The following is a 17,911-nucleotide window of genomic DNA, read 5'->3' as shown; positions in this document are numbered from 1 at the left end:
TGCAGCTTGTTTTGACAATTGGGGATTTGAAGTTCTCTGACAGAATTCAGAAATGTAACTTGAAGTTCCTAGAAAAGTTGTTCTTAATCCTCATTATTTTTCAGAATTAATCATGAATTTTAAAAGAAAAATAAGGTTGTCCTAGTCTTATCCTAAAAATAAAATCAGAATTTCCAATGGTAAGACTTGAACACACACACACACACACTTTTTTAACTCCTCAAGTGAATAAACATTATATTTTTGTGAACTTGTCCAGGAATATTCCTTGTACAGCCATATTTTTGATGAAGGCAGCAGTAAATTCAAGGTTATATAATCTAACAAAAAACTGATCTCTACATACACTACGCTTGCCATGTAACGACCAGGGGAAGGCATGGTTATGAGCTTATTTCAGGATTCCTGTAATAACTCACCTGTACACATGGTTGACATAGGAACTAAAGTGGGCAGCTGTAAAATTTCTTCATAAAAAAATTCTGGTTTCACTTCAGCATGCAGAAAAACTATCAAAACTTCAAAGTTTCAACTTAGAAAAATTATTCTTATCAACTTGTCCTGGAAAGAAAAAATGTAAAGCACATACTACAATTACCCAAGATGGCTGTAGGCCCATATCAATATTGAATTCGTGGAAGGGAAAATCCTTTGGGAAAAGTGAAACTCAAAATATACACCTAGATAACTAAATGTAATGAACTTCTATAGTGAATGATTGAATATAGGCTAAATATTTAAGAGCTTCTGATCTTAATGTTTTGGTAGTAATCTTCATAATTTTGGACATTTTATTTAGAGATAAATAAAAAGTAGTCAGGAATATTACAGAGATCATTAAAGCTTATTGGTTCCCCCAGGAGAATATTGAACTGGAGAATACACGCATGCAATTTATCCAAAAGGAGAATTGGTTTAATCTAGAGAGAATATTCAATAAAGTATTATGTCCAAAAATTGCATGTATATATGTATGTTGCAAAGGTGGGGGCAAGTTGAGTATTCACTCTTTTTATAAAATATGTCATTTTCTCCTTGTTCTTTCTCTCAATCAGTTTTGAAGAGTTGCTGTTTGTTTATGATATAAAGGTGGAATTGCCATTTGTTAAAGCAGAACTTCTAAGATATAATTATCTAGAAAATTTTAGTAGATTTCAAAATTTAGATTTCAAATATTATTACTCAGTTTAATTGTATTCACATCATTTATGTTATAAGCTTTCTTCCAAAATTTAATAAACACTTCATAAGATCAAAAAACTCACTAGTTTTCTAACAAACTTGTATGTGAGTAGTGAGACTGCCATAAATATACCCCTATTAATCACTTATAAAAATGTGTAAAGGATGTGGTTCCATAGTGTAGTGGTTAGCACATTTGCCTTAGACACAGAAGGTCCTGGGTTCACACCCCAGTGGAGCTATGTTGATCCATGTTCTATGACCATACCATCCTGAACAAGCCCAATGTCTGATCTCAAAAGCTAAGCAGGGTCAGGCCTGGTTAGTACTTGGATGGGAGGTTACCTAGGAAGACTGGGTATTGGAGGCATAAATAAAAAATAAAATAAAATAAATAAAAATGTGTAGAAACTTGTCATGAAAATTTATATGTCAGAAAAAAATGTTTTTGAGAAAAAGGAAAGAATAAAAATGGTGATGTGGGATTGTTTTTAATGACTGATTATCTTAACTAAAGATATTTGAAGCCAATTCCTGATAATGAAAAAGGGAGACATTTTGCTCTCTTAACAAAAGGAGTCAGGATCAAGGATAGATACAGAGGCTGTGTATGAAACATAATTAGTGTTATATAATTTTATATTAGAAAAATAAAAAATAACTATTATCATAACATAAATAAAAAATGAAGATGGACAAAGTCCTGTGTGCTGGAGCATGTGTAATAAAAGTTGGAGAACAAAACTCAAGGCCAGTTTATAAAAAACCTGAGTAGATATGGTTGAATCAAGGAAGATTAACTGGGGAGCAATTCAGTCAAGAAAATAAAATGGATAAAAAACAATTTAGGTAATAAGATGTAGAAATAGCTCTCTCGAGTGAATTCTAGTAGATATATCTGTTTTCCATGTAGTAAAATAGATCCAATTTGTTGATTTTAGCATATTAAAGAAGAGTCTCATTAATAAGAGTAAATAAGATAGTGAGTCTTTGGCTTTATAAGGGAGTGTGAGCTCTGGGTTTCATGTCACAAACTCTAGAATAACGTAAAGGCTTCCAAAAAGACAAATAAGTTAGTATCATATAGCAGGACCTTTTGAAAAGAGATCAACTTTCAAACATGTTAAAGTTATAATTGAAAGCAATTATATATTAAAAATGAAAGTACATAAAGATACTAACATGAGAAACTTATCTGATATCTGGAATTTTAATATATGTCATAAACATGTGGACTGTCTTTTCTAAAATTTAATATTTCTGATAGTGTTTATGATATGTTACTTAACATATATAGAACAAGCATATTATTTGTACTTGAGAATCTCAAAGATAGAAAACATTATTTTTAAAATATTAAAAATTCAGTATCTCAACAATCCCATTACTTAAAAGTGAAGGTCTCTATAAAGTTTAGTAACTCTAAAACTGATGAGTATTCAGAATAATAATTTAGTGCATAAAAAGGAAAAACAAAGATCCATATTTTTAAAACACTGGTAAAATAAAACAGTGGTAAGAGGTAAAATATAAATCTCCAAAAAAATAAAAAATATAATGCTACATGATTTGAAATAGAGCTTGATAATATCTTAATTTCTATACACCAAATGTATTCTTAGCATCACATTTTTAATGTTCTTCAATTTTTAATCCCATTATTTATTTTAAAAGTAAATTAAGGTTTTTAATAATATACAACTTCTTTTAGCAGGATTTATATCATGCAGTAACCATAATAGGTTTAATTCATTGATAATAAAGCAGTTCTTTTCAATCCCATTTTGACAAATAAAATTCTGAAATCTGTTTAGAGCCAATACATTACAATTCTTTCAGTTAATGTAGATAAAGAAATAAGTTAAAATCACAATGCTGTTCAGTTATTTTGTAGGAGGGCAAAAAGCTTAAATGTGCTCCATCCAGTGTCAATGAACATCTATCTATCTTGGAAATTAAGTGTTCTGCCAAGGGAGCCGGCATTCACATTCACAAAGGAGATACTATTTTTGCTTTGCTTCGCCACACTTACTTTGAAAATGTACACCAGTAGAGGTTCAGCAATTCCACTCTGTATGAGGCTACATGTGCTTCAATAAATCAAATACTTAGTGGGAATCTTAGCTTGAATATGTTAACCTTGAGAAATAACAAGTCATGAAAGCTTTGAAAAAATGTCTAAAAATAAAAAAAAATGAGAAGCAAATATAATTTTCTCTTTTATTTCAAGCTCTGAAGTCCATATCTATCAAATATTAAAACAGCATTACTTTAAAATGTTCAAATGAAAAGGGAGGCTATGTGTTTTTACTTAATTGCCATTCTGTTATATAATACAATCACATGCTTACATATCAAGCTCATTTTAATATTAGTCCTAAACACTTTTTCTCCAACTTAAGCAAAATAAAAATAATTAAATAGTTTGCTATCTTCCCTATTTTTCTGTATCCTTGTAAAATTTATCAGGAAGTCACTATTTCATAATCTGTGAAAAATATGAAGCTGATACACATACAATTAATTATATAGTGATCCCTTCTAATCTAGTAACAGGAGTTGGAGGGAGTTGGTTCAGGAAAACTACTCCATCCTGAATCTTGTTGGCAAGGGCCAATTCAGAAAATAGAATAATGACATTTTCTAGGTACTTTCAGATGGTGAGCATTCAATGATGAACAAATATTATCTCTGGTTCCAAGGTGGAGTTAGATATTGGGCTGATAAAGTTTTCAGGAAGCCGAAATCATAACATAAGATTTTCAGATCTGTAATTGTTGGAGCTCTTGGTATATAACTGGCTCAGGGTGAAATGGTTCTCATGAACAAGAAATCCAGAACATATAAGATGACAGAGGAGCAGACATGATTCCAAGTTGCTGATAGTGATAAAGCAAGCTGGCCACAGTGAAGCCAAATGTGTGTAGACCTTCAAGAATTTAGGAGGCACTGTGTTTGCAGCCTCATCAGGATACTGAACTCTGTAATTCCCACCACACCTGCAAATTTTTGATGTCTTTCTCGAAAAACAGTTAAGTGAATGAAATTTGGAATTATTGGAATTTATCCTATTTACTGCAGTTTTCGATGCCTTAAGAAGTACTTAACATATAGTAGGTGCTTAGGATTTATTGATTTGTAAATTGGGCAAAGATTGCTTCTTAGGAAAGTTGAGGCTCAAGGAAATTGGGTAGTGATTCCACTCCCAAGGATTGCCTTTTTACCAGAGGATAATAAAACAAAGGCATTTGAAACGAATACAAAGTGGAACTGTTGAACTCCAATTATCCTTTTTCTCATTACTGCCTTTCTGATGTAACATATTCTTAGTTTTGTTAGGTCCATAAAGAATCAGGAGTTTGAAACCCTTAAGATTATGTCTAAGCAGATAGTTCTTGGATTGTCATGGCAGGCAGCACAGCATGTTGATTGGATAAGATTATGTTGATGAGATTATATTTCTTACACTCCCTTAAACAAACCTTCGATGAATGAGAATAAAATATTTCTCTGTACAATAAAGAAGGTCATTTAATCACAATTTTTACTCTGCATCCTCATTCTAGTTTTAGTCAACTGTATAGAGGGATGAAATCCAAAAGTCATTTCAATGAAATTCATTTTTATTACAGATTCCAGTCACTAATTCAATAATTATTGATCAAGTATCCAAAATGTACCAGACTCTATAATAGGCTGTGAAGTTACAGTATTGAGCAGGACTAATCTCTGTCTTAATGAACCTTAAATTTTATTGGAAGAAATCAATAAGCAAATATGAATGGTGTGTGTGTGTGTATGTGTGTGTATGTGTGTAGTCTGACAATGTTGGGTACTATAAAAAATAAAGCAGACAATGAAAGGACTGTTCATGATTAGGGATGAAGGAGATACATTAAATAAAACAGTCAAGAAATCCTCTCTAAGGAGACAAATTTTGAACAGTGATTCAGATGACAGGAAAGAGAAAATTATGTGAGGATCTAGCAAAGAGCATTTCATGTGGAACAGTATGAAGACCCTAAGATACAGATGAGGTTGGTTCATTTAAGAAGCATCAACAATATCCCTGTTGTTGGAGTGGGTGACTGAGTGAGTGAAAAAGAATTAGGAATTATTAAATGTAGGGTTAATATAATCAATGCTAAAGACTTCCTGTATTATCCAAACCATGATGGAAAGCCTTTGAGGGACTTGGTTTGCTGATGAGTGGCAGATGTAGAATCTTAAAAAAAGATGTCTTCATATTTTCTTTTTTTTTCTTTTTAAACATTTCTTTTACTGCTTTGTGGAAAATGTGCTATGGGAGCTATAAATAAAACAGGAAGACCAATTAGAAGATATTACTACATTAACTCAGGCAAGAGATAATTATTGCCTGGGTTAGGATCTTGATATTATACATGGTGAAAATAAGATTGAATTTTGATGTATTTAGATGATAATGCCTACAAAACTTGATGATAATGCCTACAAAACTGGATAATGGGACTTGAGGAAAGTGAGAAATCAAAGAAATGTTTAAGGTTATTGCCTGAGCAACTGAATGTGTGTTGTGACTTTTATTAAGACCAAAGCAGCTAGAAGGATCAGATTTAGGCATAAAATTGGTAGTAATCAAAAATTATATGTATATATATAATATGAAAGATTTTTTAGATATATAGTTCAGAGATGATAAAGATTTGAGAGTTGGCATAAAATATAATGTATTCAAAGTCACATAGAAGTGATGGCATTGCTTTGGGATATATTAATAAGTAGAGAGAAGGAGAGAGCATTGGATGTGACAATAATTCAAGTGAGAAAAAGGAGGTTATGTGGGAGGAAAATGTGGTATTGTCAATGAAGTAGGAGGAAAACAAAAGAGAGTGAGTGGTGGCTTAGAAGTCAAGTAATGGGAACTGGTCAAGAACAAAGGAGTAAATATTTCTGTTTGTTGATGTTGAGTGAACATGATGAGGAAATAAAATTGATCATCAAATTTTATACAACACGGATGTTGATGTTCTTATCAAGAGCAGCTTCAGTGGTGTAATGCTGACAAAATCTTAATGATAATACATGAATAAGGGAATTAAGAGGTGAAGAAGTAATCAGTGAACATAAATCTATCACTCATGGAGCTTTATTTCAAAAGACCACAGAAATGTGTGGTAATGAGTTAAAGGTGTTTTTAATGATAAGGGCATTTGATGTTTTGGAGTTTTTTGTTTGTTTGTTTGTTTGTTTGTTTGTTTGTTTCTTTTTGGAAACCATCCAAGAGAGAAGGGAAAATTGGTGGCAATGGGGAGAGAAGAAATAATTTCAGGAGCAAAGTCTTTGAGTAAGAGGGAAGGAGCTAAAGCCTAGATTAAAGGGGTTATTTCTTCATGGGAACAAGAATGATTTATACTGTGAGAGAAAAAATAATGTAAAAAATAAGGTTATGGGCAAGTAACAGGTTAGTGATAGGAATGTGAGATCATTTTCTTTTCACTGCTATTTTCTCATTGAAATAAAATTTATTTTTTATTATTATTTTGACCACCAGATATTAGCAATGAGTGGAAAAGGGTTTTAGAATTATAAAAATATCTACGAGAGAGACATTTCAATAATGTAAATGATAGGCCATGAGATCTAAGCTAATTAGTGAAAAAGTTAAAGTTGTGGACAAAGATAATAGACAATAAATAAACGGTAATGACAATAGATTTGGACTCCTGCATGGTTGAAAAATTATTACAGTGGATTCTATAGAGAAAATGAGCTGGGAAAAACATGAGATGGTAGTAAGAATGCAGGATGCTTGAATTTGGGCATTTAGGAGTGGGGTCATTATTGGCAATGGCAAATTCTAATGTATGACCATAGGACTGGATATTTAAAGTGAGCTAGAGGAAAAGTTGGTTGTGGATGGTCAAATAACTGAAAGTAGCATTAGATGAATCGCCTCTGTGATTTTTTGAAATTGCCAAAAATGATGCCAGGAGTACTCTGTAGAGGAAAACACTGAGCCAGTTGCCAAAAAAATTATGAATAAGGGGAGTAATGGTGAGGTAGTAGCTGACTACCAAGGAAGCATAGTGGGCAGTATAGTGTGATGGAATGCACTTCTTTGGCACTGTAGTGATTGACATGTAGTGAGAAAATCTACTGAGAGCTGAAAATCAAGGAGGGTACCTCCAGGCTTCATGACACATGGGATATGAGAGCAAAGGTGCCTCTACTTGAGAGCAGGTGGGGTGAGGGAGCTGTAGTCTTCAGAGACAGCCAACTTTTAATAACAGATAAAGTGAAGAACCTTTCAAACCTGATATTGAAGCTATGTAAACTTTGTTGTTCACAGAAAATGAGCTTTGGAGGGCACAGTAGAGAACTCATTTTTGTAGACTGAGAATATGCAAATGATAATAAAAAAATACAATTATTATGATGTTAGTCACTAACATGCATTGAGTACTTACTATGCACCAAGTACCATGTTGGGTCCTTTGCACATATTATCTAAATTTATCCTTACAACATCCTATTGATTTGTCCTGTTATCCATATTTTATGGCTGTAAAACATTAAGTAACGTGCCTTAAATAACTTAGCCAGGATTTGAATCCTTATCTCTCTGACACAAGTGTCTAGATTTCTAAAAATTGCCTTATTTTTCATTATAGCAGTCATTCTTTATCCATGTATCTCTTTCTTCATGTTGGTATAAGGACTAGTCAGTAGAATATTATATTTAACTATAAATTTTAGTTACACAGGGTATATTACATATAAGTTAGTATCATTATAAAAAATATTTGGATATTTTGATCAGTTACAAACAAAAGTTTGTAAAATGACCTTAGTAACACCATTATCTGTTCGTTGGTGGATTCAAAGGAAAGATTGCCTAACATTCCCTTTCTCATTTTTATTTTCCTCCTTTTTCCAGATACCAAAGATAGGGCTATTGTGACTCTGAGGTTTTTCCTTTAAATTCACCAATTATTAATTTATTTATAGAACAAATACTTATTAAGTCATCATATTATATAGACAGTGTGTTAGAACCGTGGAGAGTGAGACTGATATAATTTCTTGCATCTTAGAATGCAGAGCCCGGTGTGGAAAACAGATGCTAAATGAATAATTGCACATTTTTAAATTTAAAGTACAATGTGAGAAGTACTTTGGATAAAAAGTACAGGTTCCAACATACGTAATTGAAGGGTGCAGCTACACTAAGATGACTTTCTCCATAGAGTTGAATGTCACATGCAGTTACTCTCAATGGTGTGTTTGCTAAAAGGAAAATGGAATCTATTTCCAGTCTCATTTATCTCTGGGTCAGATTTATGCAGAACCAAAGCAAAGCAAGAGTTGAGTGATTATATAACTGACATGGATTTTAAAACTCCCAATCGATCCTGCAGGCCAAGAAATCCAACCTTTTCAGCTTTTGCAGCAAGACAGACAATACAGGAAATAAGACCCAGGCCTTTGGGCCAGTAATCCAGTTTGTGTGTCCTAGACCACAAACTATTTTAGGATTAATTCTATGATCCAACAATTCTGAATAAATACTTGCATTATCTTCATAGCTCTATTTTCTGCGTTAAAAAAAAAAAAAAGTAATTCTTCCATTGACCTTGGATAGTAAAACATTATCATAAAATAGCCACATCCTCTATTCCCAGCCTATTCTATCAGAAGGATTAAGAAATATTAGAAAACAGCCATCGGAAGCCTGCAAAAGATATTGTTATTCTGGCCTGAGAGTAGTTTTGTCCTGACAGTTATATTGACTCATCTTTAGAAATAAAGTGTATAATTTCAAATGCTTTTAATAAGTTATCAGGTGTTAAAATTTCCTGATAGAACTCCAAGTTTGATAATTGCAGAATTATAGAGAGACCAGGTAACTTTAGTAGTACCAGTCTTCTTCCCAGCTTGTTCCCCGGACTCAGCAAGCCTGTCCATTTTTGAAGCTGTGGAGACCAGCACAACTAAAGGCACCGTTTTGCCTTTTAGTCTCAACCTTTTGGCAAAAGAATAAAAAAGGGGCCAACCTTAAGAGTTATAGCTTCTAATGTCTTAGCTGCCCCTTAATAAGTATGTATTCAGAGCACATTGACAATAGTGCGACTGACATTGTTACTAATATAGAACAAGTCAAAATACAAAGAATTTTAAATGGCTCACATTCTTTAAAAATCATTTTGGAACCGTTTCTTCTTCTAAACCAGAGTCTCCTGCTGCTCCAGTAGGTAGTGAGATCTCTAAAGTGACAGACAATGGTGACTGTGATGAATGGTCATAGTCAAAGGTGCCCTGAGTGAAAAGCAAAAGAATGAAAAGCTGGTCTCACTTGTGTGATGCCAGTCTTGGAGACAATAAATGTCTGTGCATGTACTTTTAAGTCAGATCTTTTAAATTGATTGTTAAGCAGTTAACTGTTAATACTTCAAAATGTTTCATTCTTTGTTAGTATTGGGTTTCTGTAGAAAACTTTCCATGCAACTGTAAATCTAGAGATGCCATCAGTTGTACTTAAATAATTTAATTACTGCTTTTTAATATGGAATAATTTAAGCTTTTTTCACATAGAAAAATTTTAAACTTTATAACATGGGGGAATTTAAGTCTGAAGAAAATAGATATTTTCAATAATCAGGTAAAATATTATTCCCTCCAATTGACATTGATGTATAATTTACATAATAAAATGTTCTTAGTTTTTAACAAGTCCTAACAAGTAAAACTGAGTGAGGAGGATTATTCCACGAGACCAAAAATAAAAATACTATCTTTTTCTTTGTTTATTATTTTAGAGGTTGTTATAATTGCTTTAAATTACTGGCTAGAGCTTCTTCAAGTCAAGTGTAAAAGGTACGGAGCCTAATCAGCAAAAAGTTCAAAAAGGTTATTTTATTTGTGACCTAGTTAAGTTGTTCAATTAAGTACCAAAAAATTCAAATCTGTATTAAGTTGTACATTTTTTTAAAAAGGAGAGACAAAAAAGAACAGAACTGGTTAGCTAGCAACTCTCTCCTCAAATCCCACTATAGTGTAAAATTGCATCAAAAGTATTATGGTATTATACCACTACCTACATCAATAAAATGCCAGTTTGACATATTATAAAGAAAAATCAGTTACACTTCAATAAGCCCAACTCTCTAGAAAGAAAAGGAAGTGAGAGAGGTATATAATATGCCTCATCCACAACAAGTCATCAGAGACCACAAATCTTTATAACTCTGCTATGGCACAGCAGTCTTTATTTCAAAAAGAGTAGCTTCCAGCTCAAGAAATCTTGCTTCCTTCAATGCTACATTTCAATACAGACATGTAATTCTGAGAAATAAATAGTCAAAAAAGAATGGAATCATGATCTTCCATACCATTTTATTCTCCTATTCTAATCTTGCCTGTACACACATTTAGAATCAAACTTGCATTTCAATATTTCTAATAAGGTTTTCATTTGGATAATAAAAACAACCTTCTTTAAGAAGACTCCATGATTGCCAATATTTGATCATTAAAAAACTAAAATGTGGGATCTTTCAGACTTGATTTATAGCACTAAAGTTTAAGAATAGATGCCAACTGCAAATTTACTATTCATTGAAGCCCTGGAAGAATAAAGAGGTATAAATAATCAGACAACTCTAGATGGATAATAAATCTGCTTCTGGCTTTCTTTCTCCTGTAGTTTCATAAGGGAATCCAGGATATTGTGGGGGCATGTTCCTAACCTTTGACACTGACGTGAAGGGAATATTCATTTACTTAGTAAATTCTGAGAAGAATGCTAAAGTACATAAGATATTTATCTGATCTAAGATAAATTTCTTATTTATTTTTGGTTCGTTTAAATTTAAAGGTTTAAGATCTATTTTTCTCCTAAATACGTAATGATATTCTCTTGCCATAACATATGATCCTTTCTAGTCACAGATACTTTGACCAGACATCTCGTATTCTGTAGCCCTGTAGATTTTCCATAACCCTCATTACTATCTTTGAGATGTAAAAACAATTCAGACCTCATCGCTGATCTTATCAAACTTTCTTCTATCTCTACTCGTATCAAAGTTTAGAAAAAAACAAAAAACAAAAAACAACCAACCAACAAAAACTTTATCTGTTGGGAGATAAAAACTATCTTTATGAAAAAATTAACTTTCCAAATGGGCTCGGAAAAATGGCTAACGTTTCTTTGATAGAGTTGTGAAGAGTGTTCCAAGTGAAGGAGTGCATATAAACAATGGTATTTAAGGTAAATTAGTTAAGTTATAATTGGAGAACTGTTAGATAATAAGTTGAAAGTGAACTTGAGCTTTTATAGTGGATGGCCTCAAAAAAGAAGAGGAGGCATTTATTCTTAATTCAACAAGCAAAGACTTAAAGACGCTGAGGTATCGAGCAATAACAACACAATCTAAACTTTATTGTGCAAAGATTAATTTAACTGTAGTGTGCAGAAAAACTATAAAGGGGAAAAGACAAAGGAATCTATCTAGTCAAAAAATACTGGAGACTGACTACAGTTTGAACATTTTCTTACACCTTCCTCCAGTTCTTTGCTCAGGTTGCTCCCTCTGTTTTGTCTATTTATTTTTTATCCTCCAAAATCAGCTAATGAGGAATATTTCCATAATTCAAAGCACAATTCAAATCTAAATTTTAACAAGATTTTCTGAGATCTTTAGCATAACTCTTTAATGCCTTCATATATTTTAACTACAAGTTACATGGCTCATGGAAGACACCAAACAATGTGTGTCAAATAACAATATAATAACAAGCACATATTTGTATTATGTTAAAGTTATTTTTGCATAATTTATCTTATACAATTAGGAGAAGTGTGTCATCTTTAGATCTTTTCATCTTTGTAAGGAGATTTTCACATAGTAGGTAGTGAAAACAGTTAAATTAAACTCTCAAATTTTCTGAAGATGTACTAATATAAGAAATCCATACCTGAGTATGCATAATATTATAAAATAGTTGAATTCGCCATTATGTATTATCACACAGAGTTGTATTCAGAATCAGTAATATCGAATAAATAATTTTAGATTAAACAATTTTTCTAGATATGTTAAATAAAATAAGGATTTATTTTCATCAGAAGATCATAGAAGACATCAAGATAATTGAAAAGAATGGAAAGCTAAACTTGTACTCTAATTATGAGTTTATTGTAGTTATACCAACTTATTGCTTCTCAATTTCAAATATATCCTCTTTCCATGCTTTATGATGCTGGAGCTGGACCCTGTCAACCTCTCTTTCGATAGTGGAATGATGATAGTAAAAGATACTGGAGGGACACCCCAATGCAGCTTTCCAGTGAGTTTCACCATTCTCCTAGTGACAGTTTGCCAGCAAGTCTCACCAGCACCACAGAAGGCAGCTTTCCAGTTGGCTTTCTCATTTTACAGCAAGCAGCTTCTTAACGACATTCGTACCCAGTTCATTAGATGAATTCTCAGTGAGTTTTACTGGCATCCTAGGGATAGTTTCCTGCAGCCCCTCAGTGAACTTCTCTGTCACCCAAGGTAGCCTCAGGTGAGATCTGAGTCTCAGTTCTGTGCTAGAGGTTAGGAAGAACCCATTATCAAGTTTGTTTTTAGCTTGCGTTCTCTCCCTTAGCTCTGGAGATAGTGATGCTCCAAAACTTTGCTATCCATGTACTCTTTGGGGTTCTCTATCCTTTTCAATAGTTATCTCTTTTACCAATTTAATACCTCTTAATATTAAAATATTTGTATTCATATTTCAGGTGTGCTTTTTGTCTACTGAATGGATCTTGACTTTAAAAAGCCTTTAAAGGAATTTTCTGGAAGCGAGCAACCATTACAAGAACAAAATGCTTGTATTGGCTAGGTTGCAAAAGAGATCTTTCTGTTTCAAATGGAGAACTCAAGATCCTTTCTACACCTACAACCCTTCCAAGGAATTCCTTATAAATAGATCCCCTTCACCCTGAACACAAATGAATGAGTGACTTTTGCAGAGCCAGCAATCTTTCTTACAGCCATTCAGTGGCTTTTAAGATATTCTGGCAATATTTTTTCTCCCCAAAACAGATACTATAAGTTGATAGTGACCAAACAATCAATCAATCACTCAATCAGTCAATTTCTCTCTGATAGAAGAATGCATCATGATTAATAGGTAGAATCTAAAATAGGACCAAGTAAGCAGGAGCCATGAGATAATAGGAAGCACAAATAAGTAGAAAACATGAGGTAAAAAGCACCTGTTACTTGCTCTTATAAAAGCCTATACTTTTCTTTCAGTGCATTATCTTTTTTTAAATTGAGGTAATATTGGTTTATAACATTATATTTGTTTCTGGTATCCAACATTATAATTCAAAATCTGTACATATTACATTGTGCTCACCACCAAAAGTCTAGTTTCTATTTGTCACCATACTATTGACCCCTTTACACAGTTCACCCTCCCTCCACCCCTTTCCTCTCTGGTGACCACCGATCTATTGTCTGCCTTTTCCATAAAATTGTCTTAACTGTGGAATTACATTTAGATGCTTTTCTTCCCCACTGGGCTCTGAGCTTCACAAGAGTAGGGATTGTGTCTGTCTTGCTTTCATAAATCCTCATATCTATCATAAGAATGAGTAGTCAATAAATATTTGATGAGAGTAGCAGAAGGGTTACCAGCAAGATAACTTAGTTGAGTCTTGCATAGTATCCTGAATACTTGCTCTAGATCCAGATATATATTTCAGTCACCATGAAACCTAGCTGATTTCCTGTGCTTGCATAAAGAAACTATCACTGATTAAAGACCACCTACTCTGGGACACTATTAATTATTTCGAAGCAAAATGTATCAATGAATTTTACATCTGTGTTGCTTATGAATTTTTGCCACTGAAGCTTTAATAATTCTACTGGTTTCAGGCCTAATTTCTAACACCTGGTATATAGCTAGCTAATATTAGAGAAGCCTGAGAACATGATAAAATACACTTCATTGTCCTCCGGGAAATTTCATTATGGCTGTGAAATAATCAGGATACACAGGGATCTTTTCTATCATATACTTTCTTTTATTATAATTTTGCTTAATGACCTAATGTTGACCAATTGCAAGGGCTTGATCAATTAAAGCTATTATGATAGATGATAACTCATGTTCATATTCTGGTTTTGGCAACTGATGATATGATTCAGAAGATTGGTTCTATTTAATATATCTGATAGGTTAAAGGCAATCCCCAGCTGTTGTTTTGTCCCTGGTAACTAAGAAAATTTATAAGTGTAAATATTAGTGATAATGTTATTAACTCATGTGCAAGACAAGTTTAGAAAATTTTAATACACATCTTTATGTATTACAAAGAAATAAATGCAATTTATAAATTCATATAAATGACATAGTGGAAATCCCACTAAACTGTAATATGCTTTAAGTCAGCCATGATTAAAATTGCATTTGACAGAGAGAAAAACAGTATTTCTCTTTCCAACAACTCCCTGCATTATCATCATGGCATGGTTGGGTAGTAGTTAGTGCCAGCTGAGGACCCTTCTCTCCTCTGTGTCACCATCTGGCTTCAGTTCCACTTCAATCAGTTTCTATTGGTTTTTTGATTTATGCTGGAATTCACAAGCAGAAATGAAGGAGGTTTGCCCATACATTTGAGATAACACTCTTCCTCCTCATTTTTGTCTCTTTGTGACTTATAAAGAGACATTTTGTACTCACAAGTCTTGGCCCAGTTAAGGTAAGCATTACCAGCAGCAAAGAAATGTCACCACTCTTGCAAAATTGCTCATACTCTTTTGCCAGACTACGATGTCAATATTTTCTCCCCTGTGGTTCTACAGTGTGATTAGGATTTTTGTTTACACTATATCAAATGCTAACTGTCCTCTGCAGGTAGATGATATTGTTTGCCTTGCTTAATTTTAGTTAGCTATGAAGACCTTTCTCTTCAACCTTGAGCTTATGCTATTTTGTTTTAAAAATTTAATATCATTCTATATTTACTTTTGGGATCCCAACAGTAAAACACTGTGTGTTGACATTGTTATGAAAGATGAGCCGAGCAAATTTCTATGAAAACCATATTATTTCAGGTTTCTACTCACTCAACAAAATCAGTAGTAGAAAGCTAGACTCCCAAACAATTTAACATAGAGTTCAAGTCCTCAGAGAGAGCTATAATAAAAGGTTATTCACCTGTTTTTATTCAGAGCATGATGCTAACTATTCATTACAAATGTACCGTTAGAAAAGAAACAGTGAACACCACTGCACTTAATGGTCAATTGTTTTTTTCCAATAGAAACCCATTTTCAGCATTTAATATATCAATAGTCCACCATGTAGCAGATCTGCAATTGTGCACACGACATTAAAGCCTTCAAATAAGACTTGAAGAAAATGAGTTATTTGGGGGATCTTAGTAAACTCTTCTATTTAACAAAATATGCATGAGCAAATATTCAGCAAATATTATTGATCATCTTCTGAATGCTGGAAACTTACAAACCATACTATGAAGAAGCTACTATTTGGTAGTGAAGGTGAGTGTGTGTATGTGTGTGTGTGTGAATGTGTAACAGAATTTTGGGGCTGGCCAGGACCATAAATGTTCTCTAAACTAGGTTCTCCAATTTTTTTAAATTAAAATGTCAACGTCCAAAAAGGACTTGTGGCATTCTTTAGATGTAGAATGCTGAATATGAATATATGAATCCTAGTCCATCAATTTTTCTATATACCATGCATCTATACTGAATGTATATCAGGAATTCACATATATGACCACAGAGAGAATTTCAGAAAATTTAGGGGATTCATCTGTGAGAACCAACAAGATAAGCTATTTATCATCCTAGAATCATTTTACATAATTGTATAAGGAAAGAGATGCCTGAGAGAAGAAACTGTTGAGAGTAGCTAGAGTCACCAGGCAGCTCAGCAAACAAAAAAAAAAAAAAAAAAGCAGTAAGGGAGAATAAAACCACATCTCTGCACAATTTTTCTAAATGTCTTTAGCTTTGCTTCAGAACAAGAAATTTGCTGATAAACACAATAAATTTGTGATTGCAAGTGCAAGTATATGCTTATTGGAATGTATATTTCCTAGAGTATGTGGTCATTTTCAGGTGTTCTGTTTTCAAAACTCTATTAACATGAATTTTATGGAATTTATAATTGTTCATATTGAATCATGCCGGGGGAAAAAATGAGTTTTCTAGATACTGAAGCATATTTGATGTTCAAAGACCTACTCACTAAACTATTCACTAAAAAATTCTAACTTCCATATTTCTAAAGCCTTGAAAAAAAATGAGACAATTTGTCTGTTTTTCACCTTAATTCAATGAGGTATTTGATTTTCAACTACTGTCTCAGACTGTATTAAAACCCTGTTACTAGGGAATAAAAGAAAATTACCTGTAATCCCCTTTTCTCAGAAAGCATGTTATAATAATGGATTTCTCACTTTAGCCTGCCTTAGCCGCTGCCTGCCGAGAACTTCGTGTGCATTAGGAGCACGAGAGCTGCTAACCCACCTCACCAGCAGGTGATGCTCACCTTCTCCGACTGAAGGGACAGAATTGCTCTTACCATTTGGTTCAAAGAAAAGACAGAAAGCTTGTGGATTAAAGTGACCTATCATGGACTTCGTGTTTGGAAACAGGCGAAAAAGAAGCTATTGCTAAGACAAAACATTGGGTGATTATTCTAAAATAGACCAGCTTTCTTCAAAAGATACTCCTATGTTTGAAACTATTATCCTATCATGGAAAACATCATATCAATATAAAAAATATTGTAGCTTAGTGAAAAGTGAAAGATGTCACATCACATCTAAAATAATTTTTCTTTTTATATTTACCTTTTCCTAGTTATTAAAATAAGACCATGTTATAGCAGCTTCTTTTATTAGGTTCTCTAGTCATATCTATCCCCTCTTTACCCATTGTCTATGCTTTCCCCAATGCTAATTAGATTTTAGAAAATAATCATCATTATTTATTGAATGTAATATTGAAGAGATGGGAACAGACACTTAGGTAATATTTAATATGTATCAATACTGTGTAAGACTTTAAATTATTTTACAGAAACTCTGCAAGGTGGATATTACTAATGGGGGAAATTGAAGACTTAAAAGATAATTTCCTCAAGTTTTCTCCAGGGGTAGTAAAAGATGGCTATTAATAACACAGTTGATTGAAAGCATTGATGTGAGTTATAAAGGTCACAAAGAAGTAATGCATTGTCTTCTAAGAACTTACAACATATTGAGAGAAACATGAAAAATGTAAATGTCACAATGCAAAAATGTATGAAATACATAATCAACATTGAAGAAATTGGAAGATGAGATTATAGATGAATCATAGAATTAAGTAAGTTTTGAGAACTATTTCAATACCAAGGAAAATAACAGCTAATAATAATTGAAAGCCCAGTGCTGTTCTAAAAGCTTTATATATAGTAAGTCCAAAAAAGAAAAATACAAAAAAAAAACAAAAACAAAAAAAACTATGAGGTAGCTCTTTTTATTCCAGTTTTACAAAGGATTTTAAGTCACAAGTAAGTTAAGCACATTATCCAATAAAATAGTTATTTTTGTGGTGCTTGTACAGAAGTGTATTCACATACTTCACTGAGTATATCATAATTTGAATTCACTCTTTTACTTTCTATAAATTAAGAATGCTCATCATTAAAGTCTAGCATATTCTTAAAT

General features: G+C 32.8%; 1 non-coding gene across 1 annotated transcript; it reads left to right on the top strand.

The window, feature by feature from the left end:
* Positions 1 to 1,351: 1,351 nt before the first annotated feature.
* On the top strand, positions 1,352 to 1,424 carry TRNAL-UAG. Its single transcript has one exon. It is a non-coding gene; the product is annotated as a tRNA-Leu (tRNA).
* The last annotated feature ends 16,487 nt before the right edge of the window (positions 1,425 to 17,911 follow it).

The sequence above is a fragment of the Pteropus alecto genome, unplaced genomic scaffold (genome assembly GCF_000325575.1).
Source record: "Pteropus alecto unplaced genomic scaffold, ASM32557v1 scaffold25, whole genome shotgun sequence".
Taxonomy (NCBI): domain Eukaryota; kingdom Metazoa; phylum Chordata; class Mammalia; order Chiroptera; family Pteropodidae; genus Pteropus; species Pteropus alecto.
Note: the sequence above shows the minus strand (reverse complement) of the source record. Positions and strands in the feature narration are given on the sequence as shown.